The sequence below is a fragment of the Macaca thibetana genome, chromosome 6 (genome assembly GCF_024542745.1).
Source record: "Macaca thibetana thibetana isolate TM-01 chromosome 6, ASM2454274v1, whole genome shotgun sequence".
In the NCBI taxonomy this organism is placed as follows: domain Eukaryota; kingdom Metazoa; phylum Chordata; class Mammalia; order Primates; family Cercopithecidae; genus Macaca; species Macaca thibetana.
Window position 1 is genome coordinate 56,347,682 of NC_065583.1, and position 7,137 is coordinate 56,354,818.

At 37.8% G+C, this 7,137-nt stretch overlaps 1 pseudogene; it reads right to left on the minus strand.

Annotated features, from left to right (window-relative positions):
* Nucleotides 1-1,867: 1,867 nt before the first annotated feature.
* On the minus strand, nucleotides 1,868-2,516 carry LOC126957106 (high mobility group protein B1-like; annotated as a pseudogene).
* Nucleotides 2,517-7,137: the final 4,621 nt, after the last annotated feature.

Genomic DNA, 7,137 nt, shown 5'->3' on the forward strand with positions numbered 1-7,137 from the left:
AAGATTGGAGTATGAGTCAGAAATGTGGGTTCTAAACACAACCACGCCACTAACTTAGAGGTCAGTATCTGCATTGGTTAAATGTGGGTTTGATTTAGGTGTGGCCTGAGATCCTGTTCAGATACAGCATATGTGATTTCATTTACACTCTGATCCTGTGTGAAATGGACTGGCAGTTGCTAACAGAAATAACGAGTGCAGGAGAGGTTGCCTTTGCTGCTTTCCAGAGGGCTGCTGTAGCTATCAAGTCAGGAATACCCAGGAGCTAAGCTTCCTCTGTGCCATCTGCTCCAGCAAGTAATGGCTTAGTTCACACAACCCGCTGTCTAGGTAGCAGGCCTTGGACTGTCAGCTCACCCGTCAACTTCAGTCCTGTTAGATTCATGACCCCTAAAGGTATTAGTTGCCTGATTAACTGACTGATGATGACTGACATGTATACACAATTAACTCTTTAGTCTCACTAGCCCTCAAATGAGACCCATATGTTCCTAATCTACAAATATGCTTTAGTGTCTCCTCCCATGGTGAAATCACAATTGGGCACTTCTTGGTAGATATAGACCAGTGATTTTTAAGCACCTTTGCAGTCATGCAAAATTTCCACTCCATTGACTGATCCATACCACACTTGATAATGTCTGTCTTTTATATGTGATTTTATAGCCATCCACAGAGATTACACAAAGAGAAGTACACTTTTTTTTTTTTTCTTTGCCAAATCATGCTTAAACTACCGCTGACTTAGTTTGTCTCCATTGTTTGCATCTGGACATTTGGGCTATAAATAATTTTTCCACTAAAACAATTTCTGTTAAAAATACTCTCTACACATATCAACAACACTAGTTAAATACTAACACATCGTACTGTGTGTACTAATATGCAAATACGTGATTCACAGTAAGAGTTGCTTATTTGTGCATCTGTGGCATGAAGTAAGTAAGTTGAATTATCACTTTTAATTTAGAAATGCCTATAATTTCTTGAATATGGAAATGAGTAAGGCTTAGATGGGTAGATTTTAGTAGACCTAACAGCCCTTTGCCAGTTTAAATATAGGCCACCTACTTTGGTTTTTAGAAACCTTCCAAGTGGCTTTCTTGTAAAGAAGGAAGAAAATCTGTTTTCTATATCATGCTCATTTCCTGAGGATAGTAAGCCATTGAGGAAAGGAATAATATCTAGTCTTTATTTGTTCCCCAAAGTGGCAGTTCTCTGTGTTTCACATGAGTCAATAGCCCAGATTATCATACATCCTCCCCATGTGTCCAAACATTGACCCACTCTTCATCCATGCATTCAACAAAACCATCCTGTGAGTTTCTACTATGGATAAGTACTCCACACGGCAGTAACTGGTACTCTACAGTGAGCAGTGTGCAAGGAGACACCATCCCTATGGCTCAAAGAAGACCAATAAAAATAAGTAAATAAATGAATAAAAAAGACATATTTTGGAGAGTATTAAATGCTAAGAAAGAAAAAGAAGGGCAATGTGATAGATATAAGCTAGAGAATTATTTTCCTTGTTTACTAATAAAAAATTATATTTACTTAGTAGCATTCAGACTGTCAGCAAAAACAGTTGCAACTTTTTTTTTTCAATTACAGAGTGATATTCAGTTAACAGAACAACCATGATTTCATATAAGCTGCATCAGAGACAACTAAAGATGAAAAAACCACTATCCTTATATATAACTAATTTGTGCTGTGTACCAAAAACAACCTCCTTTATATTTCCATGCCAATTTACAACCTCCGTACTGTACCAGGCAAGGTTAGTGGCTTTGGAAAATGCCACCAGCATGGGCTATTTAAAGACACATGTGGTAGTATGTTAACTACATAAAAAAGACACTATAGTTTAAAAACAAATCATCCACAGCCTTATGTTTCCATTTTTGTTTTAACTCAAAGGAATGCATTGTGTATGGGGCAGGGTAAGTGCTTTTTAGAACAGAAAAAAACACTTTGTGCTAGAACTGACTTTTTCATCATCATCATCTTCGTGCTCCTCATCTTCCTTCTTTCTCTTGCTTTTTTTTCAGCCTCGACAACTCCCTTTTTTACTGCATCAGGTAGGCAGTAGTATGCTTTTCATATTTTCCCAACAGCTTTGCAGCCTTCTTTCCATAAGGCTGCTTGTCATCTGCAGCAGTGCTATTGTACATCTCTCCCAGTTTTGTTGCTACATCACCAGTGGATAGGCCAGGATGTTCTCCTTTGATTTTTGAGCGATTCTTGAACTTTTTTGTTTCCCCTTTAGGAGGGATATAGGTTTTCATTTCTCTTTTGTAATAGGCCTCATATGTCATGGCCATGTCTTCACATTTTTCCTTTCTCTTTGGCAGACATGGTCTTCCATTCATCTCAGCACTTAGAAAATTCTGAGAAGCTGATTAAACCATCTGAGTTCTCCTCTTGTGCTGCTCCTGACAAGTTTGTACAAAGAATATGTATGATGACATTTTGCCTCTTGGCTTTTTAGGATCTCTTTCTCCTGTGTTTGGTTATTTTGCTTCAGAGAGGCACAGTGCCTCTTACTTGCCTGAGTGCTATCTCTATGGAGCTCAATGGACAGCAGTGGCTCTGAGAGTGGGAGACAGATGCCCGGAGGATTACTTTAGATTGAGAAGTGAAGAAAAGCTGTGCTGAGGAGGCAGCAATTTAAGTTGAACCTTAATGGGAAAAGGAAAACCAGCAGGTGACATGAAGAAAGAGAATCCAAGGGCTGAGGCCCCAAGGCAGCCACAAACATGGTGTTCTTGAAGAACAAAAGGCCAGTTGTATGGGCAAGATGGAGAAAAGAGAAAGAGATCAGAGAGGGAAGTGTAAACCACAGTGAAAAGGTTGGATATTATTCTAAGTGCCCCAGTGAGCTGTGAAGGACTCGTCTACGTGTAGTAGAGAGCCCTGAGAAGTATTGCCTGACTTATATTTTCAAAACTGGTTACTTCATGGAAATCAGATTGCAAGGAGCAATAGTAGAAGAAAGACATGGGAGGCAACAGCCTCTTCCTTATGGGATAATTAGGAGGCACATAGAGGAGTCTTACATATTTTCAGTATTTAATGAATGCTAGGCATCAGTGTAATTTGTCTTCTTCCTTCTTTTCATTTTCCTTCTGGTTCTCTTGATGATGATAAAGATAATCCTAATTATCATTACTAGAACTTTCATACTTAACCTGTGAGGTGATAATGGGCTTAAACTAGGAGGTTATTGCTGGAGATGAAGAAAAGTGAATGAATTTGGAAAATGGTTTACGGTTCCTACTCATCTTTTGATGCCCAGATTGTCTCAAATCCTCTGTGTCATTTCCCCTACAACCATCACTTCTTCCTCAATATACCTACAATACCAGTCATTTGGCTATTATGGACACTATCTTCTTGAGTCTTCTAGCCAATTCTGTGTCTAAAACTCATTCAGAAAAAGAAAGCATTTGTAAGCATTGTTGAAATGCTGATGCTCAGATTTAATGCTTTTTGTTTGTTTTTTGAGGCAGAGTTTCACTCTTCTAGCCCAGGGTGGGGTGCAATATGCGATCTCCACTTACTGCAACCTCTGCCTCCTGGGTTCAAGTGATTCTCCAGCCTCAGCCTCCTGAGTAGCTGGGACTACAGGCACCCACCACCATGCCTGACTACTTTTTGTATTTTCAGTAGAGACAGGGTTTCACCATTTTGGCCAGACTGCTCTCAAACTCCTGGCCTCAGGTGATTCGCCTGCCTCGGCCTCCCAAAGTGCTGGGATTACAGGCATGAGCCAGCCCGCCCGGCCGTAGTTCTTACTCAGTATCTTTACTCAGTAGGGTGAAGGAAGAAATCTGCATTTCAATACAAATACAGATCATGATTCAGATCATGGTGGCTTGTCAATCTCATCTGAAGAAATACTCATCCAGATCAGGACTGGAGATACTTAGAAGTCATTCATGATATATAGCATTAAAACCAGGGACATGGATGCAATTATGTGGAGATAGTACATAGAGGAAGGAGAGGGAGAGGCTTAGAACGTAACCTTGGGAAAACTTGACATCTAAGAGACAGGTGACAGAAGACTCTCAGCAAAATAAAAAGAAAGAAAGCCAAGAGCTTTTTCAGTAAAGCCTAAGAGCAGGATTTCAAAAAGGTGTAGTCACAATTCATTCCTACAGCAATATTTTTAGATGGCCTTCTTTGTGTTAGGCACAGGGATGTAGCAGAGAATAAGACAAACAAAAATCTCTGCTTTCAGAAAATGTGCAAACATTACTCAGAATTCCTCAGAATCAGTGGGAGATGAAAAAGTGGAAACAGGAATTGTGATTTACCCTTCCTACATGTTCATAAAGAAGAGAAAGGAACAAAACCCCGTATGGCCTCTCTCTGCCACTTACCTTTGAGTTGTATAACCTCAGTGATACTACATTTCTACCAAGAAGGGAAAATTTAATTTTGAACTCTAACAAACAAAATTATAGATTTTGAAAGAACTAAAATACTTTCAAGTCCCTGGAACCAGGAAGAACAAAAATAGAATTATTTGCAAAATGGTCCAAAAAACTAACATATGACAATAACAATTCTTTTGTTTCCAGAAGAAAAAAAAAAAAATTCAGGGTATTTGAAGGTTAGCAAAATGAAGAACAAAGGTGAATTAATAAATGCACAACAATCAAGCATGCAAATTATAAGATTAAGATTCTGCAAAGTTGTTGTGACACTTTTTTAATCATATAAAAAATAGAGGTAGAAAGGAATTCAAGACCAACTCAAATATACAAATATATGATTCACACCCATTTCCTCCCTTCCTGACTCGTTTCCTCCTGCTCTTTTGTCCACAAACTAAAAACAGCACTCAGGTCAGGGAAATTAGTTGAAAATTCATACTGCCACTCTTTGTTAAACCCTTAAAAACTAGCTGGGGTGTCAAAATGCCTTATTCTAAACTCAGAAAACCTAAACATCATTTCCCACTAGCAAAATAAGATATTCATTTTTGGAGGTATAGTCTTTAGTTATCAAGACAATTGAGTCTCTCCAAGAATACATTAAAATTTTTTCATCTTTTTGGATTTTTCCATGATTTTAACATGAAACCAATCAAAACTCCAAATATTTTTGGAGTATGCAGTATATTCAGCAAAATGATACTACATTGATAATTAACCTGTAAAAAAATACGAAAACTATCACAAAATTTTATAAAGAAAATGAAAGTACATTTCTTCCTCATACTAAATGAATTTCAGATGGACCGAGAATACAAAGAGAAACAATAGAACCACACAGTCAAGAAGACAGAAATTTATTTATAATCATAAAATAGGTAATACTTTGTTTCAAACAGCACACAAAACCCAGAATTGATAAAGTGTCTGACTTGATAAAAATTTAAAACATTGTATAATAAAACAATTACTGAAGTTGAGTGACAAATACAAAAGAAGTACTTGGAATGGTTATCATAAGGAGTTAATTTTCTTAATTTCCAAAGAGTTCACACAATAGGTTAAGAAAAAGCGAAATAAACCAATTAAAAAATGGCAAGCAGGGCAATCAGGCAGGAGAAAGAAATAAAGGGTATTCAATTAGGAAAAGACGAAGTCAAATTGTCCCTGTTTGCACATGACATGATTGTATATTTAGAAAACCCCATCATCTCAGCCCAAAATCTCCTTAAGCTGATAAGCAACTTCAGCAAAGTCTCAGGATACAAACTCAATGTGCAAAAATAACAAGCATTCTTATCCACCAGTAACAGACAAACAGGGAGCCAAATCATGAGTGAATTCCCATTCACAATTGCTTCAAAGAGAATAAAATACCTAGGAATCCAACTTACAAGGGATGTGAAGGACCTCTTCAAGGAGAACTACAAACCACTGCTGAACAAAATAAAAGAGGACACAAACAAATGGAAGAACATGCCATGCTCATGGATAGGAAGAACCAATATCGTGAAAATGTCCATACTGCCCAAGGTAATTTATAGATTCAATGCCATTCCCATCAAGCTACCAATGACTTCCTTCAAAGAATTGGAAAAAACTACTTTAAAGTTCATATGGAACCAAAAAAGAGCCTGCATTGCCAAGATAATCCTAAGCCAAAAGAACAAAGCTGGAGGCATCACGCTGCCTGACTTCAAACTATACTACAAGGGTACAGTAACCAAAACAGCATGGTACTGGTACCAAAACAGAGATATAGACCAATGGAACAGAACAGAGCCCTCAGAAATAATACCACACATCTACAACCATCTGATCTTTGACACACCTGACAAAAACAAGAAATAGGGAAAGGATTCCCTATTTAATAAATGATGCTGAGAAAACTGGCTAGCCATCGGTAGATAGCTGAAGCTGGATCCCTTCCTTACACCTTATACAAAAATTAATTCAAGATGGATTAAAGACTTACATGTTAGACCTAAAACCATAAAAACCCTAGAAGAAAACCTAGGCAATACCATTCAGGACATAGGCATGGGCAAGGACTTCATGTCTAAAACACCAAAAGCAATGGCAACCAAAACCAAAATTGACAAATGGGACCTAATTAAACTAAAGAACTTCTGCACAGCAAAAGAAACTACCATCAGAGTGAACAGGTAACCTACAGAATGGGAGAACATTTTTGCAATCTATTCATCTGACAAAGGGCTAATATCCAGAACCTACAAAGAACTCAAACAAATTTACAAGAAAAAAACAATCCCATCAAAAAGTGCGTGAAGGATATGAGCAGACACTTCTCAAAAGAAGACATTTATGCAGCCAATAGACACATGAAAAAATGCTCATCATCACTGCTCATCAGAGAAATGCAAATCAAAATCACAATAAGACACCATCTCATACCAGTTAGAATGGCAATCATTAAAAAATCAGGAAACAACAGGTGCTGGAGAGGATGTGGTGAAATAGGAACACTTTTACACAGTTGTTGGGACTGTAAACTAGTTCAACCATTGTAGAAGACAGTGTGGTGATTCCTCAAGGATCTAGAACTAGAAATACCATTTGACCCAGCCATCCCATTACTGGGTATATGCCCAAAGGATTATAAATCATGCTGCTATAAAGACACATGCACACGTATGTTTATTGCGGCACTATTCACAATAGCAAAGAC